Source organism: Oxyura jamaicensis, chromosome 11, assembly GCF_011077185.1.
Source record: "Oxyura jamaicensis isolate SHBP4307 breed ruddy duck chromosome 11, BPBGC_Ojam_1.0, whole genome shotgun sequence".
Lineage (NCBI taxonomy): Eukaryota > Metazoa > Chordata > Aves > Anseriformes > Anatidae > Oxyura > Oxyura jamaicensis.
In genome coordinates this window covers 12,629,310-12,650,722 of record NC_048903.1, presented here as the reverse complement: position 1 = coordinate 12,650,722, position 21,413 = coordinate 12,629,310, and the positions used below count along the sequence as shown (strand labels likewise).

Below are 21,413 nucleotides of genomic sequence, written 5' to 3'. Positions count from 1 at the left end.
TCTATAAGGATACTTCTCTCTAATAGATGTTCTATGGAACTCCAAGTCTTGTTTAATTGCATTAGCAGGTTTATAGAAAATAAGTTATAACCAAAATTGCAAAGGTGGGGGTGGGGAAAGGAGGAATATTTCAGCAAGATGCAGCCTATTATGTAAATTTGTCACCACATGCCATACATAATGAATAAACCTTGTGCTCTTAACACTTTGATTATAGACTATACAGACAATGCAAATTAAAATTCCTGCTGCTCTATAAATGCAATGAGAGGAAATTATGTAAATTTTAACACATTAGATTGATTTGGTTGAAATGAAACCTGTTCCACTTGATGTTTTAGGGGAAGAGCCACAATTACAATGATTGAGAAAGTGCAGTGTTAATGAAGTGTGTTATTGCTAATCAATTCCTCCTCCTCTGGTAATGGCACAGGCATGTGCACTGTCACTACATCATTCACAGGCAAATGTAACCACTCGCACCACAATATAGTTTACATGGCAGAAATTAAAGCTTCCATAAACTCATGCATGCAGTCCTGCTTAATAACAAAGATTTTGCAGTAAAACTATGAAATACATTCAAGAAGGGTGCATGTGCACATGTATACATATATATGTGCGCATGCGTATGTGCAGGTAAAACTTTGGCAATACTGACTGGTTGACTACATCATTGCCTTGAGTGCTACCGTAGATTTGTTGTGATACCAACCAAGTAAGTTCACTTTGAGCTAAATAATCACCTTTCCATTGGTTGATCTCCTGGAAAATATGGAATGAGACTATCACGTTAATCATTTGAGCATATTTAGTTAATTGAAATGAAAAGTAAGGTCTTTCAAGGTTAAAAGAAAGTTTTCCATTCAAGCTGAAGAAACTAAAAATCAGACTGTTCACAAACGTTTCACAGAAACAAGGTAATTCTTCTAGCAACGAAATTACTTGGGAAGTCTGGTAGGAATTTGGAACGTCTTTATGACTGAGCACTTCATTCTGCAGTTTTATTGTAAGGAACTGCAGTGCATGCAGCTGATAGAGCTGTTTTACAGCGTGCCAGTATGCGAAGTAGATTACAACACCTTCACATTAAACTGAAGAGCATGTCACTCCAAGCATCATGTCACCAGTTAAACAAAATACTTTGTGGACCTCTTCACCAGCATGGCAATGACATGAAGAATATGGCGTAAGTTCAACTGTCTTCACTATTTAGTGTACTTTGTGGGATAGATTGTTTAAAATAATTTTTCATCTCGCCTTCCTTTTGCTCAACAAAAATTTCCACAGCATTTTTTCAAATATATATTTTCATTTGCAAAAGGATCCACAGTATTAGAAATCTAAGGCACTTATTATTTCACAGGTAAATATGAGAAGGTGGGACACGCCAACCCATTTTATTTTCTTTCTATTTATATAACTTACTTATCATTCTCGGAAACATTTGTCACCACATGTAGTGACTGCATTTGTTTCCTGTCCCTACTGACTTGTCTCCCACTACTTCATTTCTGCTCCCTGCTAAGATATAAGGAAGTACTCTGCACAAAGACATCTCACTAGCTTCAAGAGCAGTTTGACATACAGCACTGTTACAGGTCATGAATATACATATAAAAAATCAGGAAAACACAAGCAATGAGAGAGCTTTTATGCAGAAACGATATAGCAGATAAACATACAATTTGCACACTGAGACTGACACTTACCATGACATATTAGTATGTTATGTTTTGTCCACGAACATGGAAAAAAGAGGGATGCGCCCCAGCTGTGAAAGAAAGTCTGGCCAAGGAAAAGAAGAAAGTGCAAGCATAAAAATAAAAGGGAAAAATACAAAGGAATCTTTCCAAGAAATAAAGAGACATTTGTTTTTGCAGGCTGAGAATCTGTTCTTGTATCAGCGTGCACATCTCTATTATGTTTAGCATTTTAAAAAAGCCAACTAATTTTTGCCCCATTAATCCTGAACCAACACAACTGCCATCGATGGTGAGAAGCACAGAGAGTGCATGGGATTGAGTCCTGCTCCTTCAGACCATAGGCATCTGTTGCCACCCTAAAATCCTTCTGCCTTTTGGCTGGGAGTGCTGGAGGAACCAGCTAAGAACTCCTCTCAGCATTAGGGTGCACGGTTTACAGTACTTTGTGCCAATTGGAATCTCAAAGCACGATGTGGTCAAGGAGCCACTTAGAGCTTGGTAAACAGAGATTTGCAAAACAAAACATGGAAAGTCATGTAAAATTGAAAAAGAGGAAAAAGAATATCAACTAAGTGAGCTTTCAGAAATAGGAGCTAAGCATTTCAGTTTGCAAGTTTCAGTATAGATATTTAGTTATATAAAATAAACAAAAAGAATCACAGTGGTAAATATCTCACCCCACGGGAATCAGCTTAATTTTCAGCTCACAAAGCTCCTACAAAACCGAAGCTCTCCACGCTAGCTTTTGCTTCAGTTCTTTGACTTTAGACTGCTTTGTTTATAGGAAAAAACTCTCTTTGATGTTGGAATATTAGAAGGAGTGAAACAATAAATTTCCCATATTCTAATATCCAGACATCCTGAGCTTGTTCAAGGACCCCTTGATTCATGAAGGCAAATAATTAAATTACCTGAGCTTTGATCAAGGAGGTACTGCAGTCCCTTTTTGATGTAGAACGTGGCTGTTTGAAGCTCCAGACAGATAACTAGCCCATATGTTGTTTAACCCTTTTGCCACTAGTAGCAGTTTTTTGCATTTCACAGAGAACACCACAATCTCACTGGGAAATGCTGCTCCAATAGAAAACACAATGAATATGTTAAATCTAATAGGATCTTCATGGAACATTTATTGAAAGGCTGGAACGCCCCCTCTGAAACTAGCTGCAAATATTTTTCAGCCAAGTTAATTTACCTTACTATTATACTCTGGAGGCTGCTCTTCAGATGGCATATCACTAAGAACTTCTATAGAACTTCTGAGAACAAGGGGTTTTGCCTTTGTAATAAAGGTGTCTTCATCACACTCAATGCTTTCCAAATATTTCCCCCCAAAAGGAGCATGAGTGGGCACACAATCATCTAGTCAGGTGAAAGAACCCTCTTACAATAGGAAAAACAAATACATAGATTTAAGGTTTTCATTTTTTCCCATCCTCAAATGCAAGCAAGTGGATGAAGTCACCTTTGCCACTAACAAGCAGAAGTCCTGTAAAACTGAAGAGAAACTAGGAACAAGTCCTGATGCTGTCCTCTCAGCTGATTTGTAATCTTGAATGTGATTACTGAGCTAGAAAGAATTCCTCTCCATAAATGAGGAATTATGCTCCTCTTCATTCATTCCAGGATTCTTCTGGGACATGGGGAGGTTACTAAAAGGGTGTAATTAGAAGGCATAATTAATGTATAGGGATCTCTTAGTTCCCTATACAGCTTCAGCAACATATATAAACCTAATTTTAGCAGCAGTTCCATGGATTTTATGGAAGTGACTTCACCGAACTACTGAGAACCATGGAAGAACTGTTTTGCAATAGTACTTTTTCTGTTATAGTTCATGCCAGAAAGGTGTCTGCCCTTCAAGGCATAACTGTGAAAAGCATTCCTGTCATTCAGACTGACATCTCAATTCATAAGGATATAGGATTAAGGAGGCATAATGAATATGCCTGGTTTACTAAAGATAACAGACAAATTATTTTGGGCCATGAGGATGTAGATAGAAATTCATGTCTTTACATTTAAAACACTTGGTATGTTATTTAAAACTTGGTATGTTTCTAATTTGTTGGAAAATAAAGCTTGGGGGCTTTTATAAAGCCTGAAGTGGAGATGTGTATAATCAACTAGTACAAATGAGAAAGGAAGTTATGTGTATAAAAATTCATCTTTTTTCTCTTTTTTTTTTTTTTCTTCCCCCCATTAAGTCACTAGAGCTGCTTCATATCTGACTTAAAATACTACTTGTAACATTGTGGAAAAGCATGAAAAGGAGGAGCTGCTGATCTCCAATTCAAGAAACAATTAGCATTCATTAACTCGAAGTAATAAAGTGCCTGAGGCATTTGTGGGTTAAATATAATCTACTTTTAACCACATGGAAACAGTTAAAACACAAGCTTTTCTGCCGTTTACTTTGAATGATTTCATTTCTAGTAAAAATGGATTTAATTTCCATATGGGGTATACCTTTGGGCAACAATGTTCTTTTCTTCTCCAGTAGACAAAATGATTTAACAACATCAGGAAAGGCTGTTGTACATGTTATTAATTTCATTTATATTGTTTTATTTTCATAATAAAGTTCACGGTATCAATGGCCTGTTTTTTTGTCTTGTATTCTTTTTTTTAAAGTCCATTTTTTGTAAGGTCTCCCATTATATATAGCTTTCAAGAAATAACTTGCTAGTCTTTTATTTCTGCAAGGAAATATCATGAACTCTAAGTTGTTCCACAGACTGTATATGGTGATAGTCAGAAACAGGACTTAATGGCTGTGAGAACAAAACAGAGATTTGTACCCAGCTCATCGAAATCTGATACACGTAGACAATCTGGTTCAAGTCTGCTGTAGAGGATGGCCTACAGAATCTTATGAAGGCAGCAATTACAGCTAGCATACTTTCTGACCTCCTGCTAAACATAAAAGAAGCCAAGGTCATGACAACAAGCAACTGTCAAATCTTGGTAAGTATCAGAGCTGGCACTTCCTCTATAGACTTGATTATTTCAGCCAAACTCATTCCTTGTTCAATTTGATTGGATAATTAAACCAATATTAGTGCAATTTCTTACATATGATGGTGTATAGATGGCATTTCTAATGCAGGTATGATTAAAAACTGCCTTAGCCATGAAATCCACACCTCCATGCAAGTTCTGCTTATAACTTAGATAATGTAATAACCAAAACTAGTTTGAATTTCCATTGTTCAATAGCAATGTCAATTGAATAACCTCAAGGATTCCAATACAGTTTCTCTGCTTTATTTCAGGATGACCAGACAGAATTTCAACCAGCAAAGTATAAATGACAAACATATAGGTTAAACATGTCTGGTCATAGAAGTAATTTTTGAAAGTCTGGTAACAATAACAACAAAATTCTGAGGACATATTAAATAAAGAGGGCATTTCCATTGCCTTCTCCATGTATTAATACATACTGAAGGGTACAGTAAGGCGGTACTCAATGTCAACTCAATGCCATTCAAAACATATTAGAAGATTGTAATTTTATAGTTTTTCTTCTGATTTGCAGAAAATGCTTTAATTTCTCCTTTTAAAGACTAGGCCAGCAGCCATCCATTAAGTTGTGACACTGTAGAATCATAGCACATCACTGTAGCATGGAGTAAATCTTTGTTTCCTTTTTCAATAGAGTTCATCATGTCCTAGTTACACACAGTATCTGCATATATAGATAAATGCTCTAATGAGGCTGGTTGCCATTTTTGTTTTCATAAGATTGCCTTAATACCACTCAAACAGTATCAATGCCACCTTGGACTTTGGTTGGTAATGAAGTAAACATATAGGAAGCCACTGAATGTACCAAGAACTAACTGCTCCCAGTAGTTCGGCATTATACCTGCATATGGATTTAAAAAAAAAAAAAAAAAAAAGTAATGTGTGCAGAATGTAACTGGACAACAGCATCTACAAGACCATTGTGAGGGCTTTAATTACATTGCAACTAGGAATGGGAGGTCCTCATTTAATTCAGGTAGAAGTAACAGTCAAAGGAGAAGGTAAATGCTGGATTATCTTGACCCACTTAATCAATGGATTTCTTCACATTTGAGGATGAGAAGGGTTGCTGAGTGAAGGAGAAAAACGAGGGGAAAAAGAACACTAGAGAAGCAAAGTCCACTGTACCTAATAAAATGGAAGTGATGGGAGAGCAGGACAAAGCTGGCATTGAAAAGAGGGAAACTTTGAAGGTGAGAAGTTCACAGAGTATTAGATTGCATACTGTAAAGGGGGAACGGAAGCTAATAAAGTGAAGCATGAGAAATATCATCTAAACATAAGCAAGATCAATAAACTCAAGGAGATGATGCAGGAACCTGAGAAACCAGGAACTACACAATGCCTAGGAGCACAGGTTCAATCTTACCAAGGTCATATAGACATTAACCTTAAAGACTGTGCATGTTTTATTTTAATCCAGATCATGCAGATGCCCTAGTTAGCTGTGAGGTCTCCAAATCAACCTTGCAGATGAACGGAATGTGAACTGCAGTACAGAATTGGGAACGTAACTGGGGAAGGGATCATCTCAAACTAGCTTCAATACAAGGATATGGCAAAAGACTGCACCATGGAAAATCACATATAAGAGTGTCAAATTTAATACTCTGAACTTGACCACATATTTATAGTTTATGAACTTTTTTTTATATCAATGAGAACTCCACAGTTTTAAAGACAGAAAGAAATTTAATGACCATCCTAAGTGTGACCTCCAGTTACTCATCTTGCTACCTAATCAGCCCTTTTGTATGTAAATGGATAAATTGTTTGTATGTAAATGCCAATGCCTGCTACATTTCATTCTTGCTTTAGAAAAAGAAATCCTATGTAAATTACAACCATGCTAAAAAGAATTGAAATGCATACTAATCAGCCATATTCTCTGAGCTATACCGGCTATAACTGGAATAGGAACAAATAAAATGGCAACAATCAGCGATGGACAAAATCTTCTATTTGAATCAGGGCCCCAAATAAAATTATTATGCAACTGCTTTTCAAAATTTTGGAACCTCTTACATCTGGGAGAAATTGGATTCGAAACTGTGAATGAACAGTAACTTTCACTAATGTGAAATGTTAAAGAACTTCACTGAAATTTCAATTGCAAGCAAACATACTGAAAGAGAATGGGAAGGAGAAGCTATCTTTAAAAATATCTGATCACTGTATGCATTGGGTAAAAGTTCGAGCGATTCTTCAGTGACATCGGAGAGGTCATCTCTGTAGTTAGTGATGGTTGCATGCAATATGAACCTGGAAGTTCTGATCACTCTGCTGCACCTACTGAACTAACCGGGCAGCAGTCAACTGCGTTAATATTGGTCATTCCTCAGAGAAAGCTTACAGACATTTCTGCTCTGACTAGAAAGTACCCTGTACAATGCATTGAAATCTTGTCTTGACTGCTGATATAAAATGAACTGAGTAATACTTAGAGACAGCTAACTACAGTCAATATACGGTTGACTCTGCTGAAAGGAAGGGCTACTTGTCGGAATCACTGCTCTGAAAAGTACAATATTTTATCTTAAAATGTCAAGTGTGTTTTCTAATGCTAATGAGACCAGTTCTTCTTTTTATTGGTTAAACATCATTTGAAGTCCTACATTTACTTCAAGATTTATCTCAGATAAAATTATTAATTTCAAGAATTAGGTATAAACTTTCTGAGTGTCATAATTTAAGTTGGGATTTTTTTTTAACCTGTTGCCTTGATTAAAATAGTAACCTCTCTAGTAACCCACAAAAATAATTTAAAATATATACATGTGAAATGAAAATATATGTGCATAAAGTCCATATAAGTTGCAGATATGTACACAAGGGTATGCGACTAAGTAGCTCTAAAAAGGATCCAAGGATCCTTATCTGGGAGCTCGTACAGTTACAAGGTATTCTGCTCTATACTTAAATTTTTGTTTCTAGCATTCCAATATCAAATGCTGGCCACCTTTGCACAAACTCAATTTCTTTTGTTTGCCTTACAATGTCTACATACAAAAGAAAAAAATGTTAGTTGATAAAAGATGAAAGGAGTCGCACAGTTATTCATTCAGCCGCCAAGATCTTTGAGATAATTACTTTAAATCAAGAAGGGACAGACCATTTAAATTTATGACTCAATGCCGACACATGCATGTATTAATAAAACAGTTAGCATTAATGGAAATAGGGTTTAGTCTCCTGATTCAAATAGAGCTATCATTTCTGGTTTATATTGAACTAATGACTTATCTTTGGCAGAATGATATGTATGCATGTATTTAACTATTTAACTTAACCACTGAGACCAATTAATATGTTTCTGAAGTTTTATTTTATTTTAAAATATATATCAGCAGCCTCACTGGGATAAAAATTATGTTGAACCAGAGTTTCTATGGCATCAGTTTAACCTTAAATGTAATGGAATATCTGATGATAACACTGTATAAAATGAAGAATACTAAAACACAGTGAAGAAGAAAGAGCTTTTCAGTGTGACTGAGATTAAAGAACTTTTTTAGCCTACCAAGCTAGCATAGACTCTGTATGATTAGGAGCTTGTGTGACGAGGAACAGGGGCTGCAAGTGAGTACACCATAAATTTAATTTCTACCTCACTTGCTAGTGTGAAGATAGAATTGAGGAACAAAGCTGTGCACAACCATCTAAGCCAGGCTGTTTTCAAGCTATGGGGTAGTAAAGATGCATGCTGGTAGGGCAAGAAAGCTTGCACTAATAGCACTGTACAAACCTGGAATGTAAAAGACCTAAATTTGGGGGGCCATCAAGCTCACAATGAAAATTCTGTGACTTGTGTTTTAAAGTTTTACTGAATCTAATTCTTTCTGATAATCACTCTGGTCTTTGTGTGTATGAGCCTGTGTCTTCATGCAATCACTGGGAGTTCAATGGAAAGTCTCAGACCATACCAATACACTTATATGAAAGATTGAGTGTAATTACTGTCTAGATAGGCATTTCCTAATACTCACATTCATGTATCAAAGTTCTGTTTGATTTTGCCTACTTCAAGACTTAATGATCACAATTGCATTTTATGTCTATTTGCCTATAATGTGGCTATCTGTTGATGAACTATTAAAACATTGTTATAATAATAAATTATACTGGGAAACCTATTGCAGCTTTGTTCACCAATCACTCTGGAAAAACCTGGCTCCTCTTTTACAATCAGTTACTTAGTCTTTTTCTTTTAATCCATTTACATTGATTTCTGCTATTCCAACTCTGCCTGCCATTGCATTACAATTAACAATTCTGATGAACCCTTGCTGATTCAGAAGGGAGAGGGCTCTTACTCATTGCCAGACTTTGGTGAAAAAAGCACAAAACCCTCTTAGAATTTGCTTAAGCCAGCACTTTAAAATTGAAGAACTAAATTATGGCTCATGGAGCCAACACAGCTCAGTGGGACTGGGATGTCTGAAAGCCACCACACCACCCAAGCAGTTATGGAAGAAGGCCTTCTGCCTTTGTCAAGCAAAATTAGCCCTAACGTCTCCTTCCCCAAGGGCACTGCTCAGCAGCAGGGGCTGGCTGCTCCAGATATTTGTCTCTGAATTCCTGCTGGCCTGTGAGGCACTGCTAATGTTCCAGCGATGCATAATGTTCTGCGGAGGGCCACAGAAATGACTGGCAGCTCTGACTTTTCCACTCACCTTGAGAGCATCTAACAGACTAAAGGATGCTCCCTGCCTTGGAGCACAGCAGAGGATGGATAGCTAACGGGCCTCAGGCTGCTCTTCACACCACAATGCTCCTCAGCAAAGTGGTGCTCGTTTCTAGTGCTGTAGTTACTAACTCTCTCACCAAGAGTTACTACTGTAAAATAATTCTTAACTAGTATCTAAAATCAGGTGACTGACAGAAAATAGTACAATTAAGGCAACATCTTCCCCAATTTTGGCATCAAAATCATGGATAACAATTTCTATTAGACACATTAGCTTCTTTGGTTCTGTATCTGTCCAAGTAGATGTAATATACTGCAAAACTCTGCATGCACCCTGTCACGAGTAGGTTTTATTTCTTATACAGGAATTTGACTGGTCTGAGTCAAACCCTGGCCTCCTGCCTGATGTGGATGTCTACAGAAGAATGTGAGAGCAGGACAGGCAGAAATTAGGCTTTGTTTGACCTGCAGTCACTTCAAATCTACACCGTTATGTACATCCTTTCTGGTCAGCATGTGCAATGATGGGTTGTAACAATTTCTTTCCTATTCCGACGTACTAGAAGATACTGGAAAATGACTTGGGCTAATGTACTACAGTTTGTCTGTTGTGAGCTCCTAGGTGAAATTTCACCTAGGTAAAATTAGGCCACTATGGCCTAACGTGCCCTTCTACTATCCAAGACGGATCTGTAGGATATCTCAAGCCCCGACAACATTATCAAAAGCAAAATTTGTTGTTTTACCGTATCATTTTTTCTACCTTAAACTCCTCTCGGTATAGCGGGGGCTGACATCCCCTTTCAGAAAGGCAGAGAGGGGCGGCAAACCCCTGAACAGCCGCGGAGGGGAGTGAGGCTGTTTGCCTCTCGCCGAGCCACCGCCCCTGGGGCCGCGCCTCAGGCCGGCGGGCCGCCCGCGCCTCAGCCACGGCCGCCGCCAGGCCGCACCCCAGCCCCGCCGCTCAGCGCGCCCCGGAAGGCGGCGGCGAGGCAGCGAAGAGCGGCAGCGCCCCCTGGCGCCCGCCAGGCCCCGCCGCCGAGCCCCGGCCGCGGCCAGAGCCCCCCCGGGTGCCGTGAGGGCAGCGGGGGCGGTGAGGGGCGAGCGGGCCGGGCACGGCGCTGTGCCGGCCTCCTTCCTGCGCCTCGGCACCTGGAGCGCGACGCAGGACGGCAGCTTCTCCTCACGTACCGTGAAGGAGCTTTAGGAGTATTCGACGATGTTCCTTAACCGATAAGGGATAAAGTTCAAAAACAACAACAACAAAACAAAACAAAAACAAACAAAAAACACAACTATGTGACAAAATTACAAGACTTAAGTCCTCTTGATTCCCATGGACAAAGAGAAGCCAATGGCCATCTCTCCTCCCTCTGCTTCCCTAAGCTTTGGGTTGGGCCCAGAAAAGGGACCTGAAAACTGAAGTGCTGTTTTAAAACAAATGGGTACAGCACAGCAAATTATAGCAGGTTTTTAGCTTAAAATGCTCACAGAAAAACTCAGGCATTAAAAATGAAAAGAAAAAAAAAAAAAAAGTCTAGAAAGTATGTCCTAAACTGTTTCAAATTAATTGATTCCAGATGAGACCTCTGTTTCTCACACACTGAAGATATTTCGCTAAACGTCCAGCTCACAAAATGGATTCAAAGTCATTTTAGGGGGCTCACCAAGAAAGGGGAGGCACTAGTTTTAAGTCTGGAGTTGCTTTAAATTTCTGTGGTGTCTGTGCTGGAAATAACTTCTGAGATTATTGTAGAAATCTCAGCAATCAAAATATTTACCTTATAGGTGCTTTCTTCAGTTACAGCATTTGGAGAAAACAAAAAATTTAGTCTCAAACTACTGCAACTCTGAACTTCACGTATGTTTCTTACACTAAATTGAATTAAGTATGTCAAATTTTGTCAAAATGGCGTATTAATTGAAGTTGAAATCATATGATATAATTTAAAGCATTTGATCAAATGAATCACAAAAAATGGTTCGAATCTTTGTAGTTTCCCCACATTGTTATGCAAAAGAAAATTTAATTTGGTTGTTCTGTGTCTCGGTCATCCATTTCCATACATATTTCCTTCTGAAACTGTGCTGATGAGTTGCAATGACTTATCTCATCCCTTGATATACTCTATTGTAGCAGCTTCTCTGGTAATGAAGTAATCTAGTTCTTAGTGATTTTTTTGGATGGACAACACTTAAAATTTTAGCAAAGTTTAAGCTGGTGTAGAGTGGTCTATAAATAGCACATTCTGCCCATGATCATTCCCTGATGTTCTAGTGCAAGGCTGAGGTTTAAGAAAATAAAAAAAATCCCATTTAAGGGCCTAAGAACAAGAATCTGCAGGAGGAAAGGTGCCGTTTAGTTAATATTCTTAAAGAATTTCCAGTTCTTTTATTGAAGATGTAGTTCTTTGTTCTGTAACTTTTTTTTTTTTTCTGTTCTGCAAGAGGAAGAAGAACTGCTTTAGAAGTACAGTCACAAACTTGTTTGCTATAGCATAATAGACTAAGAAATATGCTAGAAAAACGTTGTGTGTTAAGGCATGAAGCCCCAAACTAGACCTTCTGCTCTCTATCTCCCTACTGTTCTCACTGTCTATCTCCCAACAACATGATTTGCACTGCTCTGCTATGAAAATGCTGTTCATAAGCAAGCATCTGCAATTCCACTTCCATGTACCTCTATATATCTCTCCTTATAAAATCATCCAACGGATTGAGTACAGTCATCGATTTGCATTTCAAATCTCAGTGGAGAGAACTGAGGCAGATGTCAGATTAATTATTGCAGAACTTCCATATTGAAAGCAAATTCATTTATTGATACAGGTTAGCCAGCGTAGAAAAAGGGAACAAAGTCTCTACCTGGAGAAATCACACACTTTGGAAACACTGAAGCAAGTATAAGAGCAAGGGAAGGGGAAAAAAGACAGACGCTCAGTAACGTCTGAGTGTTTGCTTCCCTGCTTCTGAATCTGTTAGTGCTTTCCTCACTCAACAGTTTCATTATGAAAGAGTTAAAAATATTTAATTTCTTGATAGAGTCTGCACAGTCTGTATCACCATCACAAATGAACAGGAAGAAAGTCTTTCCCAGGGAGTTACTACTCACTGGAATGTGAAAAAAAGAAATGAGCATTCTGCTTATAAAAGGCCAATTTCTGAATTAGTGACCTCATTTGCTAAAGAGGTTCCTTTGTCACAGATATCTTAGAAGGTAAATACTGTGTTACACAGCCACTCTGTCCTTTGTAGCAATGGTACAAAGAAGATCTCCTAGTATATACCGGTTCTCTGCTCAGCAAATGAATATTTAAAAGAGTAGACAATAAAGGGGGACTTCTATAGAAGGTAAAGGCATTTGTATCATGATGTCAGATTGCTATATGTGCTCCCCAGGGACTGCACAGGAAGCACTTTTATTCTAAAACTTAATGGTATTTATGGGGACCCGCAGCCTGATCTATTTTACCTCTCCTGGGGATGTGCTTAAGCACGTATCACCCAAGAGTCTAATGCTTTTTGGACTAGCCCGAATTAGAGACAGATACCATTTTGGTACCTTGTGAACAGTAATGCATTTGAAAGCCAGCAAGCAAATTAAAAAAAAAAAAAAAAAAAAAGAAAAAAAAAAAAGATATAAATCAAAGTCTGTCCCTCTTTTATTCCGGATAGAGTACCTTTCATTTCATGCACTCATAATTTCTGCATATCCATTTCATGCCTGGGAGCTACACTGCAAGTAAAAGATTTTCAGTTCGGGGCTTTCAATATCAGCTTATCCGGAGGAACATTTTAGAACGGTCAAACGCTCCCCCTCCCCCTCCCCGCCCCCCGGGGGCAAGATCTGAATTTATTTTTTTATTATTTTTTATTTTTTTAAAAAACCAAACACAACCCAAACCCGAACCCATACCCCCAAAGAACCCCAACGTTTGCCTCCCCTCTCCGAGGCCGTCGCGCCCCTCGGGCACCCGCCGGGTAGGCTCCGAGCACGGCCAGGGGCTGGGGGCGCACCTGCCTGCCCCTGCCCCTTCCCCTGCCCCTGCCCCAGCCCCGCCGCCAAGTTCGGATACCCAGACAAACGGACGGACGGACGGACAGCCGCGCAGCCCCCGCCGGCTCCTCCTGCCCCGGCCCCGGCCGCCGCTCACCTGCGCGTCCAGCGGGGCCGGCCGCTGCCCGGGGCCGCTCGGGCGGAGGGCGAGGAGACAAGTCCCATTCACAAGTCGGCGCTGGGCAGACGCGGCGGCATCTTCAGCCTATTACACTCCACTGGCAGCGGCTGCTGAATGAGGCTCCGAGCTAGCGGCAGGAATTAGAAAGGGAGGGAGGGAGGGGAAAGGGGAGAGGGAGGGAGAGGGAGCAAGGGGGAGTGAAGCAAGATTAGAGGAAGGGAAAAGCTGGAGGCTGTTGCTTCTTCTCGATTTTCTTCTCCCTCCCCCTCGCCCCCGGAGGAACGCGAACCCCCCGAGCCCGCCCTCCCGCGGGGCGCCGCGTCCCGGCGGGGCGCAGCGGGGGCTGCAGGGGCCGGGCGGGGGGCGCCGAGCCCCGGGGGTTCTTTTTCCCTCCATCCCCGTCCCCACGGCGTCCCCACCCCACGGCTCAGCTCCCCTCGGACACGCAGGCACCCACGCACGTCCATGGGGGACAGGGCCGCCCACGGTGCTTTACCAAGGGGCTGCAGGGAGATGCCCCGACCCTGCCCTGTCACCGCTCCTCTGTAGGCAGCCCGGGACCACCTCAGTGGGGTCGCCGTGGGTGGGCCCAAGCCCACAGCAGAGACCAGGGCTCAGCCGGGTTTACACAGTGCTGTGGGGCTCTGGTGCCTGTGGGGCTCCCCACAGCCACCCCAATATGCAGATGGGGAAGTCATCTCAGATGGACAAACAGCAGGAGCATTTTGTGCTGAATGCGGTCATGTCTCCTGTCATAACTAGGCATTTCTCAGAGGGAAAAAAAAAAAAAAAAAAAAAAAAAAAAAAAGTTTCCCAAGCGTTTCTAGATTTGGAAGATCTCGGTCTGTGTAGCCCACAGCCTGTCGGGTTGCCCTCGAGGCATAGGGCCGACCTCCTCTTCACACACTAGGCCCTGCGGCTGCTGCTGCCTTTCGTTCCGGCTTCCTCACCTCAAGGACAAGCCCCAGGCATGGTCCCCAAGCACGTCCCCTCGGATGGAGGGGAGCTGTGGTGGGCGAACCACACAAACCCAGCAGCAGCACACTGTGCCCTCCTGCCCTGTCCACACCAGCATGTCGGCCTGCCAGGCCGCACTTATCCCTCAGCTCCCCCATGGCGGCCAAGGCGGCTCACCGTAGTAGGAGCCATCGACAGAGCTGGGTGGGGAGGGATGCATGGCACAGCCCCTCCAGAATCAGGATGGAAATATCTAGGTACATCTTTGTGAGGATCATCTGGCCATCCTCAGGCAACCCACCCGTCCACTCATCCCCCACGCCACAAGGCAGCACTCACGCTGCTCTGCGATCGCACTGCTCCTCAGCCCTGAAGAACAAGGCTTTTATATTCTGTGGTTAATTAGCTCTGCCAATAACTCCAGGCAAAGAAAAAAAAAAAAAAAAAAGAGAGAGAGAAAGACTGGCACAAAAGCTGCCACTGTACAAACAAAGAATTTGGAAGGAGGGAAGCTGATAAACAATGCAAGGAGGCCAGGGCACACCGAACTTAGCCCAGCGAGCAGCGAGCCCTGCCTGGTGTTAGCCCCAGGGAAAGAGCCGCATCCTCCTCCTGCCTGCAGAGCTGGGGGGCTGAGGATTCAAGCTTCAGTTTGCTTTAGAGAGATGTCGGGAGTTCACAATTCAACCCACAGAGGCACAAGGGCCTGCCTTTACCGGGAGGTGGGAGGGCAGGAGGGCTCTGAGGCAGCATGGGGTGCCCAGGCAGCGCCCCACAAGCAGGCCCTGGGGCCCGAGCATCTGAGCACAGTGCCTGCAAGGCGTGAGGAAAGCAGCTGCTGCTGCAGAGAACTTGGAGCTTGGGACAGACGGGAAAACAGGGAACATACCAGAAATACCCTAGGCTGAGCTGAAAGTGTGAGGTAACCAGACAGCTAATTAATTGGTACTGAAATACTAAAGGCTTTATTTGGACAGGAAAATGGCTGTAGTGGTAGGAGAACTAGTTTTAGGGAAGAAGTGGTTTTTGATAGGAAATTTGAAGAGTAATAAAGTGCTATCAAGAAATAAAACATGAAAAAAATAGCATTTGAGAATGTATTAAGGGAATAGTAGCTAAGGAAGGAGGATAATACACATTAATTTGGAATAGTTCTCTCCAGAAATTGTTTTTGGAGAGAAAATATGAGACGAAAGGAAATGTCTCAAAATAGTTTCATATAGTCCCAGCCCAAACCTATTGACTTTAAGGGGTCATCAGTCTCCTGTGATGATAATATGAGAATTACCATTTGTTTTCTTTACGGATACACTGCAGCGAGCACTGCTTAGCACAGCTCTGCTGCTGGGCTGCCAAAATCGCCACCTAACTAAAGCCCAGGGCTGGGCAGTTGGCTGAAGAATTTTTCCCTTTTTCTTGCTGGCTTTAGCAGCACAGTGGAGGGGATGACTTTTGTAATTCCCTTTTTTAAACTGCTGAGATCAGGAGTTTTTCTGGATATAAAGGAAATGTGAAAGCAATTTCAATCTAATTAAGCATATACAATAGGTACCCATAATATTCTCTAGTCAAAGACCGTATTGATTTGTAATGAAAGGTTTCATTAATTCCATTCGAGGAGGCATGTTAACAAATGAGTGTAGTAACATCTGATCTGGTGAGTGGCTTGAGTTTCCTTCCTTCCTTCTGCACTAAATCTTAGAGTAAAGCTAATCAGATTAGCTATTTTTTTCTTTTATTTGTTCATCTTCCTATAGGATTTAGAGATGGAAGGTCCTATTTGCAAACAAAATTAAAAACAAACCTACAGAAAGCTATGTTTGCATCTCTGTGCTAAGTCCCAAGTCTGATTACATTAATAATCAGTGTGGAATTCATTTGACCTAACTTAAGCCATTTTAAAGTTAAGTATCTAATAGGCTATCTATACTAACGTTTAATGTCAATGAAAAGAAGTCCCTCTGGGAAGGGCCGCTAGCTGGAGATACCACTCTCTACTTACTGAAGGTTCTGAGAACTACCTTGGACTGGAAACCTACCTACAACCATCTAAAGTAAGATGACATGAGTCCTATTTATTTGTTTTATTAGATACAGAAAATAGGAAATGGTCAAACAAAAATCAGTGTGTAGTACTGATAAATGAGGACATGTGGCATGTTCCCTTTCCTAGAGACTGTATTCAGGCAGATCTAAACAACCCTGATATCATTTCAGCAGAACTTCTGCACAGAGACCTTGCACAAGACATGACAGTGGTTCACATCAAGAGAAACATGCAGGGAGGAAGGGTACCCCAAACATCTGCAGAACTACTCAGCTGAACTTCTAGCAGCTCAGTGCTCACATGTGCACTCACAACATGTTAGATCTTCACAGACTGCCTAAGTCATACCTTGCCATTTCTACCATACACAAAGTCGAGGAAAACAGGATAAACTATTGCAACGTTCTGCCTTTGCAGACTATCTCTCCTGGCTGGGGACACTTTACCTATGAAGCCTTAGGCTAGTTACTACCTTTACTAATGGCATGTTGCAGCCACTGTAAATTCTACATGGACAGTATCAGATTAACCCCAGATTAAAGTGAGAAAGCTTTCTAAATACGGTTGCCACCTCCCTTTAGAAAATGTTAGATGTGAAACAAAAAAGCAGGCCTCAGGTCTCCGGCTGCCATGGAAGTCACAGCTGCTTGAAACCTGGTGGCAACATGGAATCAGTGTCAGACATAAATAAAGGAAGTTTATACATATTTTAAACACTATTTATTTTTGCATATCCATGTATTTAGGTTAAGAACATCTGTGATAACAAAACTATGAAACCAAAAAAAGGTTACTTTATCTACCATGGGCTTTGAAGTTTGAATTTGAAGTTTGTTAAAATTCTGCTCATTGCTTGATAAGTTAACCCATTTATCATTTGAAAATAAGCCAGCTGATTTGTTTTCAAAGCATCTGAAGGGGTACATGCATTTCTGCTAGTTGAATTATTGTTCTAGGAAACATTGCAGCTGAGTTCATGAAATACACATAAGCAGGTGTATCATAAGTTTAAGGCTGGATATCTGTATCTGTATGAAAAAGCTTGAACTGTGAACTTCAGACACTGACCTCTGATGAGCCTTCCACAGTTCCAAAGATTATATCAATGTCTCATTTACTCAATACCTTGCACACACCTACACAATAAATGTGAAAGAAGACTCTTTCCTGTTTTCTCCAGGCCTTACAGGTCCTTTACCCATATGGCTTCCAAGAGGCTCCCTCCCTTCTCAGCTACCTTTAACAGACCTATAACAGACCTATAACAGACCTGTAATTTCCTTCACTTTTATTCTCACCTGCAAAGTATTCGAGATTTAAAAGGCATATTGCTAGCAGCAGGAGCTGGGAGTTCAAGAAGAAACGAGAGACAGTGAAAGAGAAGGACAGAGGAGAGTCACAATAAAAGATACTCCACAGACTGAACAAAGTTTTTGTTCCAACGCCCTTCAAGTTCAGTGTCATTTTACTAATGAAACAAAGCCAAATTTGCTTCCTATGTGAAAATGCAAAAGGCAAGCAGGACCGAAGGAGAAAGGAAAAAAAAAATCCTAATGACCTCCTAAAAAGGAAAACTAATGAAAGCCACAGTACCAACACAGTGAGAACACAAGCGTGCAAAATGAGCATAACTTAACAGAAGTGTGCATCTTGTGGTGAGGAAACAAGGCTTTTGTACAATGTAGAACAGACAGTTCAAAACAGCCATTATCTAAAGCTTTTCCCCCCTCATTTTTTTTTTTCCAATAACAAATGTCTTGCTTGTGGAAATAATTGAGAAAGGCTAAAACAAAGGCATAAACACCATGAAAAAAAGTTCTAGCACAAAATATCAGATACATAAGCTATCTCCACAAAGTTAACAACATACCAGTGTTACTTGAAGCACTAAAACCTGGAGAGAAAAGGGAATTTTGAAGTGGGAAGAAGCTGAACTATAGAAATACTGTAGGCTTATAAATAGTGCTAAAATTATATATATATTCTAGATGTGCAGCTGGACCTTCCTCCAAATGCACTAGCTGTACAGACAAATCACCAGCGTGAATCACCTATTCCAAGTGGTGTCCAGGACAGCACTCTCAAAAGCAGAATCAATGTTCAAGGAGACATCCAGATTTGGGGTTTGGTTATCTCCTCTTCCTGTCCACTGCACAAAAAAAGGCCTCATTCCTATACCAGAGAAAAACAAAGCTCTTCCCATTAAACTGCTGATGGAGCCTGGCCTGATGGCATTCAACATCTTAACTCATCTTCATAATGAAGATGAAAATCGTCATCTTCAGTCAAACCCAAGTGGGCAGGCGTTGGTCACAGGATAAGAACCTGCCTATCTATCAAAGACAACCGAGTCCAAATTTGTTCAAGCTGCAGTAGAAATGTCTATTTTTTCTCCAGTTTTCAGAGACCTTTTAAAGCTACATTTGCTTTTATGTGATTTTGATGAGGGGAGCTCCTTATTTTTTAAAATCTAAGGAAATTGTTTGGCATGTACTGAGCATAGACAAACATTTCTATCACTGTCTGAGTTTCGAGACCATCTTACCCTGATACAGGATTCTTCAGGATCTTTTGGGACTATTTTACTCAATTTTAAAAACTTCTGAGATAAGGATGAAGCACCATGATGGCCATCATCCCATCTCCTCAGCTCTGTTGGGACGTCCTGAAGACCAGGTGGGACTGGAAGAGTCAGCTGTTATCTTGAGAATGGGTCTCTCAAGCTTGGGAAATCTCCAAGGCACCCAAGACAGCCTTTTTTGGGTTACAGAGTCGACCCAATCAAGGATCAAGCCTCAGATGTGTTGTTTTACAATACTGAAATACATTTTCAAATAGTATTCATAAAGGCATTAAATGAAAAAATACTGCATGCAAGGGGTCTGCTGACCAATGTAGATTTGAAACTGTAGACTATTTATAGTTCCAAATTAGCATCGAAAAATTACAGCACAAAAGAATTCAGGAGAGAAGAAAAAGGCCTGAATGGTAAGTCAGACAGACCTCATAAACATTTGAATTTATCAATGTATTTTCCTAATAAGTTTTCAGAAATACAGATCAGCAAATTGAAATTTTCATTTAGACAAGGTATTATTTAGTTAGGAACTTGAAGCTCATTTATTTCTGACACTGCACATTAAAAGAGAGAAATGCATTTACATATATATACACACACCTGTGTACATGGCACTGTCCACATTGATTGTCAAACAGGATGAGGCCTACAAATAAATTCATCTAATTTATTCAATTTCTAGTTTTAATGGAGAAAATAGCTTATATAATTTATTAGAAAATAAGTTTGAAAAAAAATCTCTACATCTTACTAGAGAGCATGCACAGCTTGAACACATCGCTTGATAGTAAAATATAGCATAGCTAAATTGGTCATAATTGCATCTTTTAATTCCATTTCTGGTTATCACTCATTCTGTACAAGATGTGCTGCACAATTAATGATTACGCTTCTTCCAAAACATAAGTACAAATACAGTCTTCACAATTTTGTGTTTTCTTTCTGTTTTCCTGTTTTGTCTAAACAATACGCATTTGTTAGAATATACTTCTGCTCTGCTATGAATACTTTTTTCCATGTATATTGGATATATCTAACATCAGTTTGCAAATAGTCCAAACTGTGTCCAAGAAGATTTAAGAGAGAATGATGTTCCTGTAATCTCAGCTGCTAACCCTTCTGTACTGACGAACACCAGGCAGTCATGCTTATCTAGCACAAAGATCTTTCTTCATTTAATGCCCGCAGCTTGAGATAGTCAATCTTGCCCAGCATGCGCCTCAAGTATTTCAGATTTTTATTTGTGATTTTTGTGTATGTCCCCTTGCTATTCCAGGTACTATGAGTCAGTAGCTACTTATCTATCCATACAAGGCCATAATCAAAGGCATTTTTACACCAGTATATGAATGACCATGTTGCATAGATCCAGGAGATCAATCACTATCAAGACTGTGAGAGTTCAGTAAACAATTATAAATTGAGCTGTTGTATACAGACTAGCAAAATAATGACAAAATGATAAACCTTTAGCCATAAATTCTGCTTTAAGCCATATACAACACTGAACCAAGTGATATGCTATCACTGCATTAACATCTATCTGCTACTGAAAAAAGTACTGTCATTTCTCTCTAATGAGCTGAAGTGAGTAAAAATGTTATAAAAAGAAATATAGATTTGCTTGACTATTTAAAGTCCACAAGATTATAATTCTTTAATATTGCTTTTATCAGAAGATAAAAATATAACTAGACTTAACAGTTTGTCAGATGAGTCATAACTAAAAACATTAGATGATTCACACAATAATCAATCACAAAACAGGAAAACAATCTCAGTTATTAAACTTGATGAAAAATGAAATGGCACTGCTTTACTATAAACCTGCCATGTGGTTTAAAATTTCATTGATCACTAAGTGCAAGAGCATACTTTTTTTTTTTTTTTAAATCCTATGTATAATAACCTACCATTTTGCTTGAATTCAGATAATTATTTTAAAAGTCTAGTAATATTTTTTCTAAATTTCCCATAAAAAACAATACTGCACAGCATTTTAGTTCCACGTACAAGTAGGTCAAAGGGTTATAAATCACACAGTGAGAGGTGATAAGAGGCATGCTTGAAAATGACAGCTTTTACTTGAGGAAGCTCAGATATACATTTATCTTTAACTGGTGTCTAGATAAATGACCTAACAAACTTCTAAGAAAGAAAAAAAAAAGTATCCTTTAGACATCTATTAGAAATCTGTACACACATTCAGGTTCTGCATCTGAAAGAGCAT

The 21,413-nt window shown here is 40.1% G+C and overlaps 1 protein-coding gene across 3 annotated transcripts in view; it reads right to left on the bottom strand.

Moving 5' to 3' along the window:
- CDH11 (cadherin 11) overlaps positions 1 to 13,728 on the bottom strand; it is an 81,245-nt gene extending 67,517 nt beyond the window's left edge. For all 3 annotated transcript variants that reach the window (XM_035336996.1, XM_035336993.1, XM_035336997.1), the window contains exon 1: positions 13,578 to 13,728. The gene's annotated coding sequence lies outside the window, so the exon portion shown is untranslated. The remainder of the gene's footprint in view (positions 1 to 13,577) is intronic.
- Between the last annotated feature and the right edge of the window lie 7,685 nt (positions 13,729 to 21,413).